The sequence below is a fragment of the Artemia franciscana genome, chromosome 11 (assembly GCF_032884065.1).
Source record: "Artemia franciscana chromosome 11, ASM3288406v1, whole genome shotgun sequence".
Taxonomy (NCBI): Eukaryota; Metazoa; Arthropoda; class Branchiopoda; order Anostraca; family Artemiidae; genus Artemia; species Artemia franciscana.
This window is the reverse complement of record NC_088873.1, coordinates 38999375-39025839: the sequence shown is the minus strand read 5'-3', so window position 1 is coordinate 39025839 and position 26465 is coordinate 38999375. Positions and strand designations below refer to the sequence as shown.

Here is a 26465-nt window from a genome sequence, read left to right as displayed (position 1 = left end):
AAAGGGATACTTTTTGGACAAGAATGGATGCACATAGTGGCTTTTGATTTAGTTTAGTATCCTCAAAAACAAGTCCTGGGTACCAAACGCAACAATCTGATTTTTCCCCCTGTGATATTGTGTAGATACCATTTTGACAGTCTGAAGGAGGGGGGGGTGCCCCTCCCTCAACCCTTGCTCTTTACGCTTAAGTCTTAAAACTCTTCAGAAATATTTCTCACTCAAAATGATAATTTTCTCTTTTTCTTCTTTTCTGAAGAATCGGACAAAAACTTAAACTGTAGCGTAAAGAGCAAGGGTTGAGGAAGGGGCAGCCCTTTCAAATATAGAATAGTTTCTGTCAGTTTTAAGTTTTAATGATTATCCTTGCTTTCAGTTGAAAAAAATCTGGTTTGTTCTTTCAAAACAACTTTAGATTTTCGCTTGAATATCTTATCTTCCAATTTTCCAGGACAATTGGTTCGATACGATTACCCCTGGTAATGAACGAAAAAAGATTGAACCTTAACAGTATGGTTCTCTGATCTGCTGAATGTGATGGTGTGATTTTCATTAGGATTGCTTGACTTAAGGGGGGTTCTCTCCCCCTTTTTCGAAAATCAGGCAAATTTCCTTAGGGTCTTTTGACTGTTAACACTAAACTTAATGATTTTTATTTGGAGCTAACATAAAAAGCGAATTCTTTTGAGATGTCTATTGCTATCAAAATTCCGTTCTTAGGGTTTCGGTTGCTATTGGACCTTGCTCATTACTGACAGTTCGTTACCACAAACTATTTGATACATTTTTTTAGTTACATTGTAGAGTTAATTTGAGTTAATTTAAATAAAAATTGAGTTACACTAGGACAGATTGATTTGAACGGGGGGGGGCTTTTGAGTTGAGGGGGTTTGCTTTGAATTGATTTTAGGTATTTGGAGTTGAGTTGAATGGCGGTTGGATTAAATTCAGTGGAATTTTGTCCAAAGAGGCTGAGTTAAACAGGGTTTAGTTCAAAAGGGGGTTCAGTCAAAGAGAGATTTGTATATACCAGGATAGAGTTAAAATAGAACTGATAATCCCATACTAAAATGCACTTGAAGGCATTTTGTATAGACAAAAACCAAAAAGAATATTTCCACTAGATGCTTGGTTTGTTATAACGACAAATTATTGCCATGTATTCTTTGCCATTTTTCTCTGTCGCTCATTTTTATGCATTTACCGATTCGACGTCTGCGTCACCAATGTCAAAGTAATGACGGCATGTAGATTTTACATATGTATGTAAATGTATATATTCTCTACTGTTTCGGAAGATCTCAAAACATTAAACAAAGTGGTAAAACAATTTATTTAGTAAATTCAGAAAAAGCAAAAAATATAAAGCTATTTGAAAGCTTCATGAATGGGCGTGCCTTTCATCAAATGTTCTGCACACATCCTAGGTATCTGGATTCCTTTTAGTAAAATATCTGTGACAGTCTGAAAAAAAAAAATTGTGATAAGTTATCTATTTGGAGTTTAGGTTTTATAGATAAGAATATATAGGTATTATGGGGTAATTGGTGAATAGATTTGTGATAGATTTCTATAAACATACTTACCTTACGAATTAACTTACGTAACGAACTTCTATATTTGTGTATTTTTATTACATTTATGAGGGGGTTTGCCCCCTCGTCAGTACTTTGCTCTTTACATTAAAGCTTGAATTTTGTCCCAAATGTTTAAGAAAGACCCCTGAATCGTAAAGGCCGCAGAATAAATAGTTGAAATCAGTAAAACTGCTTAGCGTAAAGAGCAAGGTATTGTGGTGGAGACGAACCCCTCTATATACGTAATATTTTATGTTCGGTTTAAGTTTTAATAGTGCTCATTTCTTCCAGTTGAATTTTTTTCATTTTTTCTTAAATAATGCTAGAAAATCCTGCGCCCCCTTCATGGATATTCTCTTCCTTTATGAAAAACTCCTCCATGGAAAGATCCTCCCACGTAACCCCCTCCCCCCGACCAACCCCCAACCCAATGTGAAAAAGTCCCCTGAAAACGTCTGTACACTTCATAATAACTGTTATTATATGTAAACAATGGTCAAAGTTTGTAACTTGCAGCCCCTCCCCTGATGTAAAGAATATATCAGAATAATATAGGTATTTAGGACGATACTAAATATTAATTACAAACCGGGTGAAAAATTAAATGCTGACAAGTTAATATTGATATCGAAATTGATAATTGAAAAGTATAGGAATGCACAAATTTGGTGAATCAAAAGAAAACAAACTTTTTTAATTAAAGGCTTTTTTAATGGCCTAGTAAACCGAGATTTGGAAAAAAAGCTGTCTGCTTTAAGAGCTAGAAATTAATTCTAGGAGAAAATCTCTTCCAAGTCAGACCTAGTGGCATCTTCTGAGTCGAATTTTGCATACTGCCTGATCTATAGTTAGTATAGATGCTGGACTGTATTGATCCATAGTCGATTATCGATAAAACAAATTCTGCTCAACTTTACTGTCACATTTACCGTTTATTTACCGTTTACATTTATTTATATACCGTTTGTTTATATACCGTTTTATACCGTTTATTATCGTTTTGAATATTCAAGACTTTTGATACCGTAAATCTCATTCTACGAGTCGCAGTTTTGAGAGTATCTAAGACAAATGGCCCAATAGAAGATTTTCTTAGCAACACAATTAATTTTGGTAAGAACTGATAGGGCATCTTAAACGTGCCAACAGTTCGAAAAGCTAACGAAAATCTTGTCTAAAACACAAAAAAATCTATAATTTCTTACTAATTGTTAAGCAAGACGCTGGTGAATCGGATGTACTTTCAGCATAAATAATGTGCTTGCTGCCCCCCCCCCCCCCAAAGATTTTAATCAATGCAGTTAGTACAACCGGAAACTTCCAAAGCTGTCAAATTCAATAATACTTCTTCTGAGCTGATTATCAATGTTTTTCAAGCACTATACTATACTAGCTATGCTATACTAGCAACATACTAGAATATTTTTATGGATTATTTTTTCCTGAACTTTAAGTAGAAAATTCTGCTCCGCTCAATTTAAAAATAAAAGTAAATATGCTCTCCAATGATGTAAGTTTCATTAGATCTGAATTTCTTTATCTCTGGCACAAAACAGAATTTGTAAGAAATCCGAGAAATTCTGTGTCAGCTTTTATTTTCTGTCGTTTACTGAGACTTCTTATCAAAGCTATACAAGCTATGGAAAGACCGCCCAGTCAATTCTGAATAGTGTAACCATACTAACTGATCTTCACACACAATCTTGGTTTACTAGGCCATTTAAAAAAGCCTCTAATTGAAAAAAAAGTTTGTTTTCCAGTTTGGAAATATGGTAAAAAGGTAGCTGAAGGGGATCCACTGGATCCAGCAAATTTTTTAATGAAAATGAGAAAAAAAAATTGGGAACCTTTGCTCTAACTCAGGGCTTCTTAAACTATGGGTCGCGACCCCATTTGGGGTCCGTAGAAAAATTATGGGGTCGCGAGCGATAAAAATACAATTTAACAAAAAATGTTTTTTAACTTGTAAAATTATTGTTATAAAGAAAAATATCCATTATCGTAGATAAATGTGTCATAAAATCTTCTGGTTCGGAAAGACTGTTTATACCAGCATTTCTATTCCGATCATTATAATATCTTGTATAAATTTACTATGAATCACAAGATGTTATAGAAATTTATAAAAAATGTCGATTTATTTTTGTCAATCTCTTAAAACCGATATAATCCTGATAAATATTATCAACAAAATTTCTAAGTGTTATTTTGAAGAAACTATATAAACATTTGGTGTTATTTTCATTTAGCCATTGTATGATTGTGAACGAAGTGCATGTTATTTCGAATTAGTCAGTTTAATCCTTTCGCGACCGGCGGGACCTTACAGTCCCGGCATATAAATATCCTCTGGGAGCTTCTTAATTGATTAATAACACCAGAATTGAACGATGTGCTTCAGGATGCTGTTAAGGTCATAAATTTGATTAAGAACTATGCCTTAACAGTCGCTTATTTTCAAATCTCTGTAAGGATACGAATTCCAACTACACAACTTTGTTATTACATGCAGAAGTAAAATGGTTGTCAAGAGGTCAAAGTTTAAAAAGATTAAATAAAAAAAACTGGTTTTTTTAACTGAAAGTAAGGAGCGACATTAAAACTTAAAACGAACAGAAATTACTCCGTATATGAAATGGGTTGTCCCCTCCGCAGTCCCTCGCTCTTTACGTTAAAGTTTTTAATTGTTTTAAAAAGTAGAATTGTGCCAAAGAGTCAAACTTTAGCGTAAAGAGCGAGGGACTGCGGAGGGGACAACCCATTTCATATACGGAGTAATTTCTGTTCGTTTTAAGTTTTAATGTCGCTCCTTACTTTCAGTTAAAAAAACTAGTTTTTTTTTATTTAATTTCTGAACGTTTTTGAATTAATGCATGTTTGATTTTGGCTCTCCGCACATAAATTATTGAAATGAAATTAGTATATTAATTTTTTTTTTTGGCTAAATAGCTTTCTCTTAGTTTTGATCAGACGATTTTGAGAAATAAGGGGTGGGGAAGGAGGCCTAGCTGCCCTCCAATTTTTCGGTTACTTAAAAAGGTTACTAGAACTTTTAATTTTCAACGAACGTTTTTATTAGTAAAAAATATACGTAACTTAAGAATTAATTTACGTAACAAACTTTTATATTCTTATATTTTTATTATGTGTATGAGGGGGTTTGTACCCTCGTTAATACCTCTCTCTTTATACTAAATCGTAAGTTTTGTCCCAATTCTTTAAGAATGACCCCTGAATCAAAAAGGCCGTAGAATAAATAGTTGAAATTACTAAAAATATTTTAGCATAAAGAGCGAGGTATTTATCTCCTCCTAAATACCTCGCTCTTTATGCTAAAGTATTTTTAGAACCCCTCATATGCGTAATAATCTCTGTTCGTTTTAAATTTCAATGCTATTCCTTACTTTCATTTGAAAAAACGTTTTCATGTTTATTTTTTCATTGTTTTTTTTATAGTAATGCTAGAAAATCCTACGCCCTTTTTATTGAATTTTTCTTCCCCCATGACATATTCCTCAAAGGAAAGGTCCTCCCACACAGCCCTCTCCCATCAACCCCACCCCCCAAACCAAAAAATCCCCATGAAAACGCCTGTACACTTCCCAATAACCATTACTATATGTAAACACTGGCCAAAGTTTGTAACTTGCAGCCCCTCCCTCAGGGATTGTGGGGGAGTAAGTCATTCCCAAAGACATAGTTATTATGGTTTTCGACTATGCTGAACAAAATGGCTATCTTAAAATTTTAATCTGTTGACTTTTGGAAAAAAATGAGCGTGGGAGGGGGCCTATTTGCCCTCCAATTTTTTTGGTCACTTAAAAAGGGCACTAGAACTTTTCATTTCCGTTAGAATGAGCCCTCTCGCGACATTCTAGGACCACTTGGTCGATAAGATGACCCCTGGGAAAAAAAAAACAAAAAAAAACAAACAAACAAATAAACACGCACCCGTGATTTGTCTTCTGGCAAAAAATACAAAATTCCACATTTTTTAGATAGGAGCTTGAAATTTTTGCTATAGAGTTCTCTGATATACCGAATGCGATAGTGTGATTTTCGTTAAGATTCTATGACTTTTAGGGGATGTTTCCCCCTTTTTTCCAAAATAGGCCAAATTTTCTCAGGCTCGTAACTTTTGATGACAAAGACTAAATTAATTGAAACTTATATATTTAGAATCAGCGTAAAAATTCGATTCTTTTGATGTATCTTTTAGCATCAAAATTTCGTGTTTTAGAGTTCCGTTTACTATTGAGCCGGGTCGCCCCTTACTACAGTTCCTTACCACGAACTGTTTGAAAAGAAAATAATTCGGTATTTTGGGGCTTCTGACATTATTACTCCTTTGCGGAAGTTAGGCTCAAAATTGAAAAAGGATTATATTTTTTCTCTGGGCCCTTCCACCTCTTAGTTCGTTTATTTCCCCGTTAGTTTTTACCTATTTTCGCTTTATAGTTGTGTTATCTCTTAGCAGTTCTTTCGTTAGTTGAGTTATGGTTGTGGTATATATGTTTTATCGCTCGTATAGTTGTGTTATTTTAAAATTATACTCCATAATAGAGAGGCTCCGAACACCCAACATTGTATATTAAGCTCTTAATTTGACGTTTTTTTCTAACGTGACCAGATTCATCCTGCGCCCTTTTCATTGAATTTTTCCCCCATGGCATATTTCTCCAAGGAAAGATCCTCCCACATAGCCCCCTCCCTCAACCCTACCCCCCAAACCAAAAAAATCCCCCTGAAAACGTCTGTACACTTCCCAATAACCATTATTATATGTAAACACTGGTTGAAGTTTGTAACTTGCAGCCCCTCCCCCAGGGACTGTGGGGGAGTAAGTCATCCCCAAATACATAGTTATTATGATTTTCGACTATGCTAAACAAAATGGCTATCTCAAAATTTTGATCCGTTGACTTTGGGAAAAAAATGAGCGTGGGAGGGGGCCTAGATGCCCTCCAATTTTTTTGGTCACTTAAAAAAGGCACTAGAATTTTTCATTTCCGTTAGAATGAGCCCTTTTGCGACATTCTAGGACCACTGAGTCGATACGATCACCCCTGGGAAAAAAAACAAATAAACACGCATCCGTGATTTGTCTTCTGGCAAAAAAATGCGAAATTCCACATTTTTGTAGATAGGGGCTTGAAACTTCTACAATAAGGTTCTCTGATACGCTGAATCTGATGGTGTGATTTTCGTTAAGATCGTATGACTTTTAGGGGGTGTTCCCCCCTATTTTCTAAAATGAGGCAAATATTCTCAGGGTCGTAACTTTTGATGGATAAAACTAATCTTGATGAAACTTATATATTTGAATCTCAGCATTAAAATGCCATTCTTTTGATGTAACTATTGGTATTCGTTTACTATTGAGCCTGATCGCTCCTTAGTTCGTTACCACGAACTGTTTGATTAAGACGGTCAGAATCCACTTTTGTTTTTGAAACTATAATAAAAACATTTCTATAATTTCAATTTTAGATTTTTATATGTTTCAAAACGAATTCTAAATTTATATATTTTCATATGCATATGTATATTGTTACCTAATAAACATATCATCAAAAAATATTAATTTATTTTTCTTTTATATTTTTTTGGGGTCGCTAAGAAACTCGCAATCATAAATGGGGTCGGGAATTACAAAAGTTTAAGAAGCCCTGCTCTAATTGATCACCGTGTCTCATCATTACAAGCTTTTTTAGTTCGTAAAAAAGCTCGTAATGGATGAGACTCGGTGATCAGTTAAAGTAGAGGTTCCCAAACTATTTTTTCTCATTTTCAATAAAGATTTTACTGGTTCCGGTGGATCCCCTTCAGCTACCTTTTTATCATATTTCTAAACTCGACAAAAGTGTGAAGATCAGATTCCAACCACAAATTAACAGTTTTTGAGAAAAAAGTGGGAATTTATTGGTTGATGAATAAACTGATTGTGCAGTGAGTAGTTGTCAAAATTTAAGATTGACCAATCAAGATATTGTGTTCATTCAACTTATTTTTTTACATCTACTCACAGCACAAGGTACCAATAAATTCTCACTTATTTTATTTAGAAGTAATCGGAATGAAAAAAAAAGGTGTACTTCCTCGTGTTGTATTTATTGAAATATGTGATCATTACACTTTTAATTAATAACGTAAAGTAAGCTCTACATTTCTACTATAACAATCACAAAATAGTCATATGTTAATGGAAAGAATCTACTTGATGAATTGAAAGAAAATCATCAATATTAGGATTCAATTTGGTTAGGAATAACCGCAGATTTCCCCCTTTTGTGCTATTCAATTTGTTCCTTTTTTCCGTTAAAAGGTTTGTAACAATACTAAAACTCTTCGACAAGCTATGACGATGGAAACACAATCAAAAACTTCTCGTAATTACCCATAGTCTAGGATAATTTTTGGGTATTTTTGCCTGCGACCAAAATGTTTGATACCCTTTTTATGGCACTTGGTATTAACCAAGTAACATATAGCAATCGCCAATTCTGTCGGTCTGTCTGTCGGTCCCGGTTTTGCTACTTTAGGCACTTCCAGGTAAGCTAGGACGATGAAATTTGGCAAGCGTATCAGGGACCGGACGAGATTAAATTAGAAATAGTCGTTTTCCCGATTTGACCATCTGGGGGGGAGTGGGGGGCCGGTTAATTCGCAAAAAATAGAAAAAATGAAGTATTTTTAACTTATGAGCGGGTGATTGGATCTTAATGAAATTTGATGTTTGGAATGATATTGTGTCTCAGAGCTCTTATTTTAAATCCCGACCGGATCTGATGACATTAGGGGGAGTTGGAGGGGGGAAAACCTAAAATCTTGGAAAACACTTAAAGTGGAGGGATCGGGATGAAACTTGATGGGAAAAATAAGCGCAAGTCCCAGATACATGATTGACATAATCGGAACTGATTCGCTCTCTTTGGGGTAGTTGGGGGGGGGAGTAATTCTTAAAAATTAGAAAAAATGAGGTATTTTCAACTTACGAACGGGTGATCGGATCTCAATGAAATTTGATGTTAAGAAGGATATCGTGTCTTAGAGCTCTTATTTTAAATCCCGACCGGATCTGGTGACGGGGGCGGGGAGTAGGGAGGGGGAAACCTAAAACTTGGAAAACACTTAGAGTGGAGGGATCGGGATGAAACATTGTGGGAAAAATAAACACAAGTCCTAGATAGATGATTGACATAAACGGAACGGATCCGCTCTCTTTGGGGTAGTTGAGGGAGGGGGTATTTCTGAAAAATTAAAAAAAAATGATGTATTTTTAACTTACGAACGGGTGATCGGATCTCAATGAAATTTGATATTTAGAAGGATATCGTGGCTCAGAGCTCTTATTTTAAAACCGACCGGATCTGGTGACATTGGGGGGGGAGTTGGGAGGGGGAAACCTAAAACTTGGAAAACACTTAGAGTGGAGGGATCGGAATGAAACTTGGTGGGAAAGAAAAGCACGAGTCCTAGATACATGATTGACATAACCAGAACGGATCCGCTCTCTTTGGGGTAGTTGGGGGGGAGGGGTTAATTCTGAAAAATTAGAAAAAATGAGGTATTTTTAACGTACGAACGGGTGATTGGATCTCCATGAAATTTGATATTTAGAAGTATATCGTGTCTCAAAGCTCTTATTTTAAATCCTGGCCGGATCTGGTGACATTGGGGGCAGTTTGGGGTGGGGAAACCTAAAATGATGGAAAACGCTTAGATTGGAGGGATTGGGATGAAGCTTGGTTGGAAAAATAAGCAGAAGTCTTGCATACGTGATTTACATAATTGGAACGGATCTGCTCAATTGGGGGGGGGTAATTCTGAAAAATAATCTTTGAATAAAATATATATAAAATATAAATATAATCTTTAAATTAAAAATATCTTTATCTTAGGAATGGGATCGGATCTTAATGAAACTTGATGTATAGAAGGATCTTATGTCTCAGATGCTCCATTTTCAATCCAAATCGGATCCGGGGACGTAGGGGGTTGGAGGGGGAAACAGAAATCTTGGAAAACGCTTAGATTGGAGAGATCGGGATGAAACTTGATGAGAAGAATAAGCACAAGTTATAGATATGTGATTGGCATAATTGGAACGGATCTGTTCACTTTGGAGGACCTGGTGGGTGATGATTTGGAAAAATTAAAAAAATGAGAAATTTTAAACTTAAGAACGGGTGACCAGATCTTAATGAAAATTGATATTTAGAAGGAACTTATGTCTCAGAGCTCTTATTTCAAATCCCGACCAGATCTGTTGACATTGGGGGGAGATGGAGGGGGAAAGCGGAAATCTTGGAAAACGCTTAGAGTTGAGAAATTGGGATGAAACTTGGTGGGCAGAATAAGCAAATGTCGTAGATACGTGATTGACGTAACCGTACTGGATCCACTCTCTTTGGGGGAATTAGGGGATGGGGCTCAGTGCTTTGGCGAGTTTGATGCTTCTGGACGTGCTAGGACGACAGAAATTGGTAGGCGTGTCCGGGAGCCGCACAAATTGACTTGATAAAGTCGTTTCCCCGATTAGACCATCTGGGGGGCTGAAGGGAGAGGAAAAGGTAGAAAAATGAGGTATTTATAAATTACGAGTGGGTGATTGGATCTTAATGAATTTTAATATTTAGAAGGACCTCGTGACTCAGAGCTACTATTTTAAATCCCGACCTGCATTAAGCAGGCATTATGTTTACTGTCTTTTCCTTTTAAATCAATCTATTGATTCTTAAAAATTTGCTAGAGCTCATACCGTATGAGCTCTTGGCTCGTCCAGCCTTATCACAAGTGCCATATGAGCTCTTGTTTAAATTTCACCTTCAGCTGTTCTTTACAAGAGTAGTTCAAGTAGCTACTCTTGTAATATAACACTGTCCAATTCTGTTTCATCAAATGGATTTATGATGCATGGTGATATTTCCTTTGTCAGATTATCTTCAAATCTGATTTTGAAGTCATCGTGCAAGGCAATTAAATGTTGAACGTATGTCTGAATATCCTCATTAAGGCGATCTACCTTTGACACTTTTAAAAATTGGGAAAGCTCAACCGACTAATATTTTGCTTAATATATTTCAATTTTTCAAGAAAAGCTGAAATTACACCCTTTGGTTTTATTAAACTGAGACTGTCTCCTTATAATTGTAAGTTAATGTCATCAAATTTTTTGAGCAAATCTGTCAAATACGCAATGTCTTCTTTCGAATTTGTCAGGTTTTGTCTTAAATTTGGATCTTTTCTTTTCAGAAACTCTAATACTGATTCAAAAATTGAGTAAAATCTTATTAAACATGTACTCTTCGATAACCAGCTTACTTCAGTATTTAAGAGCTATCTTTAAAATTCTTCATAATTTTTATTGCACAATTGTGAAAATAAACGCGTATTCAGTGCATTGCCTCTTATTTTGTCAACTGGATTAATCACAAATTGAAGTAATCGGTGCAATTTATCACTCAAAGTTTTCGCTATTAGATGTTGTTGGTGGATGACACAGTGAATTACAATTACCTCTGGTATAATTTTTTAAGATGGCTTATTAACCCAAGATATCGCCCGACCATGGCAGGAGTTCCAAAATCTGTTGATTTTTGAACTAAAATTGAATAATTTCTGGGAATCAAGTCATGGCTAATTGTAGAAAAAGCCAAGACAGATAGTCTAATTGAGTGAGAGGCAATTATGGCATTAATTCCCTATATTACGGTTTTTTAACAATGATGTTAGTTCATCAAACAGTTCGTGGTGACGAACTGTAGTAAGGAGCGACCCGGCTCAATAGTAACCAAAAGTCTAAAAAATAGAATTTTGGTACCAATAGCTACATCTAAAGAATCACATTTTAATGCTGATTTTAAATATATAAGTTTCATCAAGTTTAGTCTTACCCATCAAAAGTTACGAGCCTGAGAAAATCTGTGTTATTTTAGAAAATAGGGGGAAACACCCCCTAAAAGTCATTGAATCTTAACGAAAATCACACCATCAGATGCAGCGTATCAGAGAACCCTACTGTAGAACACCCCGCTCTTTACGCTAAAGTTTTTTACTGTTTTAAAATGTAGAGTTAAGAGAAAGAGCCAAACTTTAGCGTAAAGAGCGGGGCGTTGAGAAGGAAAAGTCCCTTTCATATACGGAGTAATTTCTGTTCGTTTTAAGTTTTAATGTCGCTCCTTACTTTCATTTAAAAAACTTGTTTTTTTATTTAATTTGTTAATAGATAGATACGTCTAATCTAGAATCAGTCCATGGGTCATTCCTGGGGCAGTAGATAACAAACCAAGGTTGATAGTCATAGAGCTAAGATAGTCATAGAACCTATATTTTTCCAATTGTTTGGTTAAATGGCATGGCTAAAACGGCGGGAGTAAGTCTGCCTCTCTTATTGGACCAAGGCTCGTATTGGTCAGTATTGGTCCCAGAGAGTGGACCATACTCTGCACAGCGGGTCTCTTTTCATTTTTTTTTCCTTCAATTTTTTAAAATATTCCAAATCTTTATATATTTTATCAGGATGACACCTTCTTAGATGATCTTCGAGCTTCGATGGTTTCGTAGAATCATTGCTCAAAACTTTGTTGAACAAGAGGCATATGGGCAACCGCTTGTCTGCTTTTGATGGTAAAAAACCAAACTTTAAATAATCAAAACTGTATTGTCCACATTTCTTCTTGGTTTCAGCCATGTTTCGTATTAATTACCTACCTATACATTAAAAAAACACTGTTTTAGTAAATTTATGGTGGTCTTAAATAACAGAATAGGGATGTTTGAACAGAAAGGAGCAATGAAATTAATAAATTAATTATTGCTAATTATTTATTGGCTATTTGAACAGACAAAGAGCACTGAAATAATAAATTAATTATTACCAATTATTTTTTGGCTAATTGAACAGAAAAGGAGCAATGAAATTAACAAATTAGTTATTGCCAATCAATTATTGGCTATTTGAACAGAAAAGGAGCAATAAAATTAATAAATTAATTATTGTCAATTAATTATTGGCTATTTGAATAGAAAAGGAGCAATGAAATTATAAATTAATTATTGCAATGAAATAAACAAAGAACCGTCAGAAAACGTATTCTTTATCTTAAAAGCAATAAATCGCTAAGATCAGTAATAGAGTTTTATGAAAACTACTGAGCCGATTTCATTTTTAGTTTTTTTACGTGTAAAATAAATCCTTTAATAATAAATTAAAAATATGAAGTCATAGCATAGAGACAGGTTAATACTTACTTTTCCGACACTGACTAACACAAACATCGATTCACTTTACTTTTCTTTCCGAAAATTCGGAAACAAATAAAAAACATTTATCCTCAGCATTCATATTTATATTGGCGAAGAATCAAACAAGGTCATGCAAGATCGCCAGCACATTCACCAAAAGTCATATCTCGTCCCTTTGTACGTCTAAACAAGCGTTGCAGAAGGCGATGACGGCAGCGACAGCGCTTTGGAAGTCTTGATATGTTGTAGTGAATATAAAATATGCAAGTTTTTACAAGTAACAGTCGCTGAGCTTCTTGAAATAATTTCTGCCAACATTTAGCAATAATATATTAAGATATTAATATTACAATATAATAATATATATTAATATAATATATATTATTATATATAATGATAATATATATTAATATATTATAATAAATATATTAATATATTTAATATATTAATAGGTGAAGTCAAGTCAACATTTTAATTATTCACTATCGAAACCAGATAAAGTTTTATGGACCCCCTTTTACTGATTGTGGACCCCCATTTTCTGTCACACCAATGTAGACCCCCGTCAAGCTTCCCGTGCACCACTGGGGGTCCACCTGAACCACTTTGGGAAACACTGAGTTAAAGTATCAAACAGCCTTAAACTGAGGTAGCATTCAGTTTATAGTTATTGTAATTCGTCACATTATAATGAGGATAGCGTACACTTTGACTTACACCAAGACGAAGGATCTCTCATATCCTGCTTCCCCTTCATCTCCAGTTCCCTAGATTACCATAATTTTACTCCCAAATTGCATTCTATTTTATACAATATCCATATATTAATGCGTTTCCTAATATCCTTCACCAAGGTTCAAGGTTCAAGGTTCAAGGTTCTTTTATTATAACCAATATATACAAAATATTAGGTAACTCAAGGCTGAGAGTATAGCTCGAATGCAATTGAGCTACCTTTAAGAAACACTAAATATGCACAAAATTAAAAACAAAAACTTCTCTTAACCAATCTTGACAGAAATAAATAAAAAACTGATCCCGTGCCGTACGATACCACTTCCATCCTCCGCGCACCATCCTGAGACACAATTAAATTTACAACTTAAAACCAAGTGAGTCATAAGACATCTGGAGGCCTCATGGGCGAACCCCAGAGACCAACCCAATACTAAAAAAAAAAAATATAAACATCCCCATAAAAAAAAAAAAATAAAAAAAAAAAAAATCATATTATTTAGATTTATAACTTTCAATCAGCACTCTTTTCAACTTCCGTCTTATAGCATCTATGTTTATATTAAAATCAATCTCATTTTTCAAACTTTCCCAATGTAGAGGAATCAAATACCTCAGGCAAAAACGCGACCTCTCTGTAACTACCTTAGGAGTCCGCAGATTATATTTACCACGGGTTTCAACTTGTGAAGATGAAGGAGAAGAAATAAGACCCATCGATGCAAAATATCTGGGGAGCTTTTCTCGTTCAAGCTTAATCTTAAACATAACACTTAAAAATTGGATACTTTGCCGAACAGGAAGAATATTATGAAGTGAAAAAAGGGTCTCTGTTGTGGATTTTAAGGGGAATTTTGATGGCGAAGGCAGAAAAGGTTTAAGTATACGAACTGCTTTATTTTGTATAATCTGTAGAGGGGTAACATTACTTTTAAAAGTGTTCAAAAAAATAATAGATGCATAATCAAAATGGGATTGCACAAGGGAAAAGTAAATGGATTTAAGAGCGCAATATGGAAGAAGGTTTTTCAGTCTGCACATTATACCAACTCCACGGGCAGACTTTGCTCTAACCTGATTAATTTGCTCTTTCCATGACAAATTCTCGTCAAACACAACTCCTAAATATCTTATCAATACAACCCTTTCAATAACAGACTCAGGTTCATTCGCAGAAATGGAAACTGATTCTATATCTGGAAACTTGTGACCCGTCCTACTGTAAACAATAAACTTAGTCTTCTTTCTATTTAGAAGTAGTCTATTATCAGAGAGCCAAGTAGACAATCTATCATATGCGGATGTTAAATTGACCACTAGCTCTTCACGAGATTTACCAGAAACGGTTGCTGCAGTGTCGTCAGCAAACTGAGTGTCTATAGAAGAAACTCCAGTAGCTGAGCACAAATCATTAATGTAAACTAGGAAAAGCAGAGGTCCTAATACGGATCCCTGGGGAACACCAACCTTATCTGACTGCTGTAAAGAATCAGATCTAACATCATTATATATAAGTATCTGCTGCCTCCCATGAAGATACGATTCAAGTAATCTAAGGCAATTACCACGAATACCAGCATTCGAAAGCTTATACAAAAGAATTTCATGAGAAATGGAATCAAAAGCTTTCTGTATGTCTAAAAATATAGTTGCAGGCGTTTCTCCACGGTCAAGACAATCATTAATATGTTGGACAATAATAGCCATAGGATGATCACTGCAATGCTCTTTTCTAAATCCAAACTGAAGTTTAGAAATGTAATCAAATTTCTCAAAAAAAAAAAAATTCTGTTATACAGCGCTCGCTCTACAACCTTCGAAAAAGCAGAGAGTATCGATATAGGACGATAATTAGCAGGAAGCCTCGGGTCATCACCTTTATGTAGGGCCACAATTCTTGCTGATTTAAATGTTGAAGGATAGACACCAGTTACAAATATAAGATTAATAATGTGGCATAAAACCGGTGATATAACTGGGAATATTTCTTTGACCAAATTAGTAGAAGATCCATCAAGGGCTTCAGATGAACCATTCTTCATTTTAGATATGATCTGTTTTAGTTCAATTTCAGTAACCGGGGAAAGGAACATGCTTTTATCAGAGGGAGGGGGCATGTGATCTTTAAATAAATCATTGTTATTATTATTTGGAGAAACATGAGATGCATTAGCTGTTTTTTCACCGATGCTTACAAAATGAGCATTGAGCAAGTTCACTATTTCCTGCTTATCGGAAGAAAAAGTACCATCACCACGTAACATTTCATTCGGAAATGAAGATTTTTGAGACCTTCCCAACAGAGAGTTAATAAGTCTCCAAGTATGTTTTTGATCCCCACGAGCTTCTACAAATGATTTTTCAAAATATCTAGCTTTTGCTTTCCGAATTAACTGTGTCAGGACATTTTTATACTTTTTAAACTCTTCTTTATTTTTAGTAGATGGGAATGACATAGATATTTTAAATAGCTTATTTTTTATTGAAATAGAGTGTAGAAGCCCACGTGAGATCCATGGTTTTTTAGGGAGTGTATATTTTTTTATTTTAATGCGTCTCAATGGACATGCTTCATCCAAGCACTCACGGAAATATTTTAAAAACAGAGCCGTAGAAATCTCAGGGCATTCACATTCTAGAATTGCAGTCCATTCATTTAAATACAAAAGGTTCCTCAATTTATCCATTCCTTCTTTATCAATTTTTCGAGTTTGTTTAAATTCCGAAAATTTTGGTCTGTGATTAATTCCAACATCCGCAACTACCACACAATGGTCAGAAACATCTGTAAATATAATATGCGAAAGAGTAACGGGGATAGTAGAAAAAATATTATCAATGAGAGTAGCCGTATCTTCCGTAACCCGGGTCGCAGACCTGCATGATGGTAAAAGTGATTTTGATAGGTTCATGCACAGAAACTCAAGCGATTTTTCATGCAAATGATTAGAAATTCCCGGTCTATTTGTCTGAGCTAACAATAAATTAATATTAAAATCACCCATTACCAGAACTTGCTCAGAATTCAAATTAGTCACATCTTCAATGAAGCATTCATAAATTCGCAAAAACTCTTGTAACGAAGCCGATGGTGATCGATAAACAACACAAACAAGAACTTTCCTATTATCAATCACACACTCAATGCAAATGCTCTCAAAGGTCATCTCTTGGTCATGCTTAGATAGTTGCTTCTTCACAACAAATGGAATATCATCCCGAACAAAAAGTCCAACTCCGCCACCCTGTCTATTTTCCCTATTATTAGATATAAATTTAAACCCATCACAATTCATGAATTCTGCATTTTCATTACTTAAAAAGGTTTCACATAGGCCTAAAATACTTACCCTGTGGTTACAAAGTAACTGCGAAACAAACTCGTGGCTACTAGCCAAACCTCTGCAGTTAAAAAGTGCTGATCTTAAGTTCCCATCAAATACAGGTGTTCCTAAATCCCCTTCAAATAAAAAATCAGTAGCAGGAAGGCTAGCTAAATGATCATCATAAACACCTTTAGCAAAAGGGGAAAAATCATAATAAATATTTTTTAGATCAAGCTGATCATCGAGGCGGCTCCCCAATCCTCCCCCAGACTCCCCACTACTCACGTGCTATATATAAATTTCATCTTTACCTTATGTCCCAGGCAGGCACGACGAAAAAGTGGTGGTTTGCTTCAAAAGAAACGAAGTGGTTGTACCTCTGAAATATTCTCTTTTTAGTCCAGTGTTTTCGTTTGCCTTAATAAACCCGCTCTCGATCTTTATTTCTTCAAATTTGCTTCAAAAGAAGCGAAGTGGTTGCATCTCTGCTCCCGATCTTTTAACCCTGCTCCCGATCTTTTATTTCTTCAAATTTGCTTCACAAGAAGCAAAGTGGTTGCACCTCTGAAGTATATTTTCTTTTAGTCCAGTGTTTTCGTTTGCCTTAAATAACCCCGCTGTCGATCTTTATTTCTACAAATTTGCTTCAAAAGAAGCGAAGTGGTTGCATCTCTGAAATATTCTCGCTTTTGTCTTGTGTTTTTGTTTGTCTTAAAAAACCCTGCTCCCGATCCTTATTTCTACAAATGTGCTTCAAAAGAAGCGAAGTGGTTGCATCTCTGAAATATTCTCGTTTTTGTCTTGTGTTTTTGTTTGCCTTAAAAAACCCTGCTCCCGATCTTTATTTCTTCAAATTTACTTCAAAAGAAGCAAAGTGGTTGCACCCCTGAAGTATATTTTCTTTTAGTCCAGTGTTTTCGTTTGCCTTAAATAACCCCGCTGTCGACCTTTATTTCTTCAAATTTGCTTCCAAAGAAGCAAAGTGGTTGCACCTCTGAAGTATATTTTCTTTTAGTCCAGTGTTTTCGTTTGCCTTAAATAACCCTGCTGTCGATCTTTATATCTTCAAGTTTGCTTCAAAAGAAGCAAAGTGGTTTCACTTCTGAAATATTCTCCTTTTTGTCCTGGGTTTTCGTTTGCCTTAGAAAACCCCGCTCTTGATCTTTATTTCTTCAAATTTGCTTCAAAAGAAGCAAAGTGGTTTCACCTCTGAAATATTCTCCTTCTTGTCCAATGTTTTCGTTTGCCTTGAAAAACCCCAATGTCGATGCTTATTTGTTCAAATTTGCTTCAAAAGAAGCGAAGTGGTTACATCTCTGAAATATTCTCCTTCTAGTCCAGTGTCTTCGTTTGTCTTAAAAAACCCCGCTCTCGATCTTCATTTCTTCAAATTTGCTTCAAAAAAAGCGAAGTGGTTGTAACTCTGAAATATTCTCCTTTTTGTCTTGTGTTTCTGTTTGCCTTAAAAAACCCGCTCTCGATCTTTCTTTCTTCAAATTTGCTTCAAAAGATGCGAAGTGGCTGTACCTCTGAAATATTCTCCTTTTTGTCTTGTGTTTTTGTTTCTCTTAAGAAACCCGGTCTCGATCTTTATTTCTTCAAATTTGCTTCAAAAGAAACGAAGTGGTTGTACCTCTGAAATATTATCTTTTTAGTCCAGTGTTTTCGTTTGCCTTAATAAACCCGCTCTCGATCTTTATTTCTTCAAATTTGCTTCAAAAGAAGCGAAGTGGTTGCATCTCTGCTCCCGATCTTTTAACCCTGCTCCCGATCTTTTATTTCTTCAAATTTGCTTCAAAAGAAGCAAAGTGGTTGCACCTCTGAAGTATATTTTCTTTTAGTCCAGTGTTTTCGTTTGCCTTAAATAACCCCGCTGTCGATCTTTATTTCTACAAATTTGCTTCAAAAGAAGCGAAGTGGTTGCATCTCTGAAATATTCTCGTTTTTGTCTTGTGTTTTTGTTTGCCTTAAAAAACCCTGCTCCCGATCTTTATTTCTACAAATTTGCTTCAAAAGAAGCGAAGTGGTTGCATCTCTGAAATATTCTCGTTTTTGTCTTGTGTTTTTGTTTGCCTTAAAAAACCCTGCTCCCGATCTTTATTTCTTCAAATTTACTTCAAAAGAAGCAAAGTGGTTGCACCCCTGAAGTATATTTTCTTTTAGTCCAGTGTTTTCGTTTGCCTTAAATAACCCCGCTGTCTACCTTTATTTCTTCAAATTTGCTTCCAAAGAAGCGAAGTGGTTGCACCTCTGAAGTATATTTTCTTTTAGTCCAGTGTTTTCATTTGCCTTAAATAACCCTGCTGTCGATCTTTATTTCTTCAAGTTTGCTTCAAAAGAAGCAAAGCGGTTTCACCTCTGAAATATTCTCCTTTTTGTCTTGTGTTTTTGTTTCTCTTAAAAAACTCGCTCTCCATCTTTATTTCTTCAAATTTGCTTCAAAAGAAACGAAATGGTTGTACCTCTGAAATATTCTCCTTTTTGTCTTGTGTTTTTGTTTCTCTTAAGAATCCCGCTCTCGATCTTTATTTCTTCAAATTTGCTTCAAAAAAATCGAAGTGGTTGTACCTCTGGAATATTCTCGTTTTTGTCTTGTGTTTTTGTTGCCTTAAAAAACCCTGCTCCCGATCTTTATTTCTTCAAGTTTGCTTAAAAAGAAGCAAAGTGGTTTCCTCCCTGAAGTATATTTTCTTTTAGTCCAGTGTTTTCGTTTGCCTTAAATAACCCAGCTGTCGACCTTTATTTCTTCAAATTTGCTTCCAAAGAAGCGAAGTGGTTGCACCTCTGAAGTATATTTTCTTTTAGTCCAGTGTTTTCATTTGCCTTAAATAACCCTACTGTCGATCTTTATTTCTTCAAGTTTGCTTCAAAAGAAGCAAAGCGGTTTCACCTCTGAAATATTCTCCTTTTTGTCTTGTGTTTTTGTTTCTCTTAAAAAACTCGCTCTCGATCTTTATTTCTTCAAATTTGCTTCAAAAGAAACGAAATGGTTGTACCTCTGAAATATTCTCCTTTTTGTCTTGTGTTTTTGTTTCTCTTAAGAATCCCGCTCTCGATCTTTATTTCTTCAAATTTGCTTCAAAAAAAACGAAGTGGTTGTACCTCTGGAATATACTCTTTTTTTTCCAGTGTTTTTGTTTACCTTAAAAAACCCTGCTCCCGATCTTTATTTCTTCAAGTTTGCTTAAAAAGAAGCAAAGTGGTTACCTCCCTGAAGTATATTTTCTTTTAGTCCAGTGTTTTCGTTTGCCTTAAATAACCCCGCTGTCGACCTTTATTTCTTCAAATTTGCTTCCAAAGAAGCGAAGTGGTTGCACCTCTGAAGTATATTTTCTTTTAGTCCAGTGTTTTCATTTGCCTTAAATAACCCTACTGTCGATCTTTATTTCTTCAAGTTTGCTTCAAAAGAAGCAAAGCGGTTTCACCTCTGAAATATTCTCCTTTTTGTCTTGTGTTTTTGTTTCTCTTAAGAAACTCGCTCTCGATCTTTATTTCTTCAAATTTGCTTCAAAAGAAACGAAGTGGTTGTACCCCTGAAATATTCTCCTTTTTGTCTTGTGTTTTTGTTTCTCTTAAGAATCCCGCTCTCGATCTTTATTTCTTCAAATTTGCTTCAAAAAAAACGAAGTGGTTGTACCTCTGGAATATACTCTTTTTTTCCCGTGTTTTTGTTTACCTTAAAAAACCCGCTCTCGATCTTTATTTCTTCAAATTTGCTTCAAAAGAAGCGAAGTGGTTGCATCTCTGAAATATTCTCGTTTTTGTCTTGTGTTTTTGTTGCCTTAAAAAACCCTGCTCCCGATCTTTATTTCTTCAAGTTTGCTTTAAAAGAAGCAAAGTGGTTTCACCTCTGAAATATTTTCCTTTTTATCCAGTGTTTTCGTTTGCCTTAAATAACCCCGCTGTCGATCTTTATTTCTTCAAATTTGATTCCAAAGAAGCGAAGTGGTTGCACCTCTGAAGTATATTTTCTTTTAGTCCAGTGTTTTCGTTTGCCTTAAATAACCCTGCTGTCGATCTTTATATCTTCAAGTTTGCTTCAAAAGAAGCAAAGTGGTTTCACCTCTGAAATATTCTCCTTCTTGTCCAATGTTTTCGTTTGCCTTGAAAAACCCCGCTGTCGATGCTTATTTGTTCAAATTTGCTTCAAAAGAAGCGAAGTGGTTACATCTCTGAAATATTCAGAGATGTTTTACTTCTGAAATATTCTCCTTTTTGTCTTGTGTTTCTGTTTGCCTTAAAAAACCCGCTCTCGATCTTTATTTGTTCAAATTTGCTTCAAAAGGAGCAAAGTGGTTGCACCTCTGAAATATTCTCCTTTTTGTCTTATGTTTCTGTTTGCCTTAAAAAACCCGCTCTCGATCTTTATTTGTTCAAATTTGCTTCAAAAGGAGCAAAGTGGTTGCACCTCTGAAATATTCTCCTTTTTGTCTTATGTTTCTGTTTGCCTTAAAAAACCCGCTCTCGATCTTTATTTGTTCAAATTTGCTTCAAAAGGAGCAAAGTGGTTGTACTTCTGAAATATTCTCCTTTTTGTCTTGTGTTTCTGTTTGCCTTAGAAAAAAAACCCGCTCTCGATCTTTATTTGTTCAAATTTGCTTCAAAAGGAGCAAAGTGGTTGCACCTCTGAAATATTCTCCTTTTTGTCTTGTGTTTCTGTTTGCCTTAAAAAACCCGTTCTCGATCTTTATTTGTTCAAATTTGCTTCAAAAGGAGCAAAGTAGTTGCACCTCTGAAATATTCTCCTTTTTGTCCAGTGTTTTCGTTTGCCCTAAAAAAAAAAACCCGCTCTCGATCTTTATTTCTTCGAATTTCCTTCTGGCAAACTAATATGGTTTATGAATCATCTTTGAATACAAATTCCTCCTATTAGTCTTTAATTCCTTCTAACATCACATTTTTCTGAAAGAAGAGCACCTTTTTTTATATAGGAAAACGGTAAACATATGCTTAAGGGGAAACGTCCGACAATTTAGAAAGAAACTGCATAACAGCATTATTTTTTTTCTAAAGAAAAACCTTAACCAATTAAAAGTGACTATAAACTGGCTAAGTTTTTTCTATTTCACTTAATTTTTTTTTTATAACTGGGGTTGTTTTTCATTATACCAAATTTATTGAAGGAAAATATACCAATAATAAAGTTTACTTACCCCACAGCCTTCTATACAAATGAAAACTGAGAATATAATATACCAGCTAGCACAGAACCCAGCAACAGGAAATCCAATAAGGATCAGTAGTATGAGCCAAAGGATTGACCAAACGGCCTTACCAGCATCAGCCATTCTTTCTATTTTGAATTAAAAACTAGATTGGCTGAATATCGACACTCCCAATCTAAAATAGAAATACTAATTTGGTTTTATTCTATTGAATCAGCAAACCATATTTTGTAATTTACTAATACCGTCACAACTGTAACTCTTGGGTTTATTAATTGTAGGATTATCTTTTGTTCTGAACCTAATTTAGATTTATTTATACTTCAAAACCTGGCACGTGAACAGATTCTTTCACTGCTGCTTTGATGTTTTCTAATAATTGGAGGCAATGCAAAATATTTGGATGCATCAGAGAAAAATACAATAACCGTAAAACATTTGAAGGAAAATCTGTTTGAATTCACAGATAATCCCTGATTATAGCTTTTACATGGTATATAAATGATAAATTTTCGTCAATAATAATCCCAAGGTACTTAACGGAACTTGACCTCTTAACATTTCCTTTCGGTGAAGTTATTTCCGTAATCCAAGAATAATAATCTGGAGACCCTGAAAAGATAGCAAAATTTGACTTATTTATTTAGGTCAAGCCGGTTTGTCTTCAACCAAGACATGTCATAGTCATTGCTGCATTAATTGTTGAGGTAAGTTGTTGTTCAATTGAAGCAACACACATCAATGTCGCATTATCACCAAATAAAGGTGTAGCGATTTTGGATCCCGAAGGTGCAGGATCCACTAGATCCCTAATTCTAGAAGTAGGTGCAACAGCATTCGGCAGATCATCAATAAAAATCAAAACAGAGTAGGACCTAAAACAGAGCCCTGGGGGATACCAGATTTATCAAGAGTTTTACTTGAAGAAAATCCATTAATGTGAATATACTGATCTCTATTTCGGAGGTAATCACAAAGCAAAGCCAAAGTATCCTCCCTTAGTCCATAAAATTTCATTTTCGAAGTAGTAGTTGGGGGTCAACAGTGTCAAATGCCTTAATCAAATCAAAAAACAGACCAGCTACTCTAAGCTTATTGTCAAGAGCTCCATTGATTACCGAAGTTATATGTGATGATGCCATCTCTGTGGTTCTCCCCTTCCTGAGGCCAAATTCAATTGGATTTAACAGCTTATGCAGTTCCAAATGATCATAAACTCTAATTTTAATACACTTTTCTAGCACACGAGAAATAACAGGTTAGACCGAGATAGACTAATAATTTCCAATATCATTTTTATTACCGCCTTTAAAAACAGGGGTAATCTTAACAATATTCAAGCAATCAGGAAACGTTCCCCGTTTCAAGCACAAATTAATGTGGGAAGTAAGAACATCAGCAACATAAGAAAATGCTATTTTTAACAAGTGATGCTTAGAAACAGCATCATTTGTTTTTTTAATTTAATTATATATAAAACCTACCATAGAACTAGTATATCCTCAGCATGGAGCCTCCTGTACGTGATTAAATAAAAAAACAGGTTTTTTTTTTTAACTGAAAGTAAAGGGCGACATTAAAACTTGAAACGAACAGAAATTACTCCGTATATGAACGGGGCTGTTCCCTCCTCAACGCCTCGCTCTTTACGCTAAAATTTGACTCTTTCTCTCAACTCTACATCCTAAAACAGTAATAAACTTTAGCGTGAAGAGCAGGGCGTTGAGGCGGGAACAGCCCCTTTCATATACGGAGTAATTTCTGGTTTTTTAAAGTTTTAATGTCCTTCCTTAATTTCAGTTTTAAAAAAAGCTGTTTTTTTATTTAATTTCTGAACGTTTTTGAATTAATGCATGTTTTGATTTTGTCTGTCCGCACATCAATAATTAAAACGAAATTTGTATATTAATTTATATCTTTGGCTAAATGGCTTTCTCATAGTTTTGATCGGACGATTTTGAAGAAAAAGGAGCGGGGGAGTAGGCCTAGTTACCCCCCCCCCCATTTTTTGGTTACTTAAAAAGGCAACTAGAACTTTTAATTTTACGAATGTTTTTATTAGTAAAACATACGTAAATTACGAATTAGCTTACGCAACGAACTTCTAAATTCGCATGTTTTTATTAGGTATATGAGGGTTTGCCCCCTTGTCAATACCTCGCCCTTACACTAAAGCTTGAATTTTGTCCCAATTCCTTAAGAATAACCCCTGAATCACAAAAGCCGTAGAATAAATAGAAGAAATTAATAAAATTACTTTAGCGTAAAGAGTGAGGTATTAGGAGGAGGTGAACTCCTCATATGCGTAATAATTTATGTTCGTTTTAAGTTTTAATACTGCTCCTCACTTTCAGTTGAAGAAACTTCTTCATATCTATTTTTTATTGCTCTTTTAAAAAAAATGCTAAGAAATCCTGCACCCCCTTCATGGAAATTTTCTTCCCCCATGACAAATTGCTCCATGTAAAATTCTCCGCGCATAACCCCCTCCCCTCAAATCCTCCCTCCCAACGCAAAAAGATCCCCCTGAAAGTGTCTGTACATTTCCCAATAGCCATTGCTATGTGTGAACACTGGCCAAAGTTTGTAACTTTCAGTTCCCCCAACGGGGACCCTGGGGGAGTCAGTTGTCCCCAAAGACATAGTTTCTAGGTTTTTTGACTATGTTGAATAAAATGGCTATCTCAAAGTTTTATCCGGTGACTTTGGGAAAAACATTTGTGTGGTAGGGGGCCTAGGTGCCCTCCAATTTTTTTGGTCACTTAAAAAGGGCACAAAAACTTTTAAAATAGGTAGAATGAGCCCTCTCCCGATATTCTAGGACCACTGGGTTGATACGATCACCCCTGGGAAAAAAACAAATAAACACGGATCTGTGATCTGTCTTGTGGCAAAAAAATACAAAATTCCACATTTTGCAGATAGGAGCTTGAAACTTCTACTGTAGGGTTCTATGTCGCATGACTTTTAAGGGGTGTTTCCCCCTATTTTTCAAAATAAGGCAAATTTTCTTAGGCTCGTAACTTTTGATGGTTAAGACTAAACTTGATGCAAATTTTATATTGAAAATACAGCATTAACATTTGATTCCTTTGATGAAACTATTGGTATCAAAATTCTGTTTTTGAGAGTTTCGGTTACTATTGAGCCGTGTTGCTCCTTACTATAGTTCGTTACCACGAACTGTTGATAGACGTAAGATATACATAAGACTAGCATGTCACTAGCATAGAGCCGCAAATGATGAGTTTTGTATGATTATTCGTCCACAGTTTTGCAGACACTGCTATGGCATCACCATCATTAAACAACTTGCGTCTATTTTGTCTCTCTTAGACTTATTCTAAAGGCCTTGAAAATCAAAAACTATAGCTTTTTTACAATTCCAAGAATAAGGTGGGCATATTATAATTTTGGTAATTTTTCCCTTTTTTAATGATATATTCTGAAAACCAAGTGTCCGGAGTGTCACATTACTGAAATGGTCAAATAAGGGATTCTTGTGGATGAATTTTTTTTCAGCAAAAAAGAAAACTATTTCAAAATAAAAAAATAGCCTTTATACTATTCATACCACTTGAAAATAGTCAAAATCCGATTTGAACAATAAATGTTTCGGCTCATATCTTTACACCAAGAATTTTAATATTACTGACTGTGCTCACTTTACGCCTGTTTTATGATTTTGTGCGTTATCTTCTGCTATATGATAAGTTCCAGAAGATATAAGCAAACAAACATTGAAGACGATAACATTCTTTACTTTTTAAAATATAATGTAAAATATTATATAAAATATAATATAAATATAAAATATAATATAAAATAACATTTTAAAATATAAGCGGGTGTAGCAGATAATAAAAACAGACCGATTTATATCGGTCTGTATCTGTATATCGTTGAATTAGCTTTCGTTCCGTGAACAACTATGCATTCTGAGTGAAAAAATAACCTTTTTCTGGATAGTAAACAAAGCTGTTTGGCAAGTTTTTATGAACTTATTTTGCAATCAATCTACAAATGAAGATCGTTTTTTAAACCTGTTTGACTAGTTTTTTAGACACTTGTAAAGAGATTTTCATACAAGGATTTAAGAATTGGAATGTATAAGAATTCACAATATGGCGGATGAAGACGCACCACAGTCAGTGCTTGATCAGATTAACGCAAAACTTGTGGCTTATTGCCACATGTGATGACAGACACAAGCTTTATTAAAGGACAGTTGACACAAATTAATGCAGAAAACCAAAAGCTTAGTCAAGAACTTGTGGTAACGAGGAAAGAACTTGGTGAAGCAAACCGCCGTATTCGGTATATAGAAACCGAAGTGATGAGAACAAACGTGATTATTTACAACTTACGACAGAAAGACTCACCACTAACTACGCTTAAAGAAGAAGTTGTATCTG

The 26465-nt window shown here is 35.0% G+C and overlaps 1 long non-coding RNA gene across 1 annotated transcript; it reads right to left on the bottom strand.

Moving 5' to 3' along the window:
• Positions 1-1314: 1314 nt before the first annotated feature.
• Positions 1315-25740, bottom strand: LOC136033388 (uncharacterized). Its single transcript, XR_010618919.1, has 3 exons — positions 25625-25740; positions 22039-22225; positions 1315-1464 (listed from the first exon to the last, which is right to left on the bottom strand). It is a non-coding gene; the product is annotated as an uncharacterized LOC136033388 (long non-coding RNA).
• Positions 25741-26465: the final 725 nt, after the last annotated feature.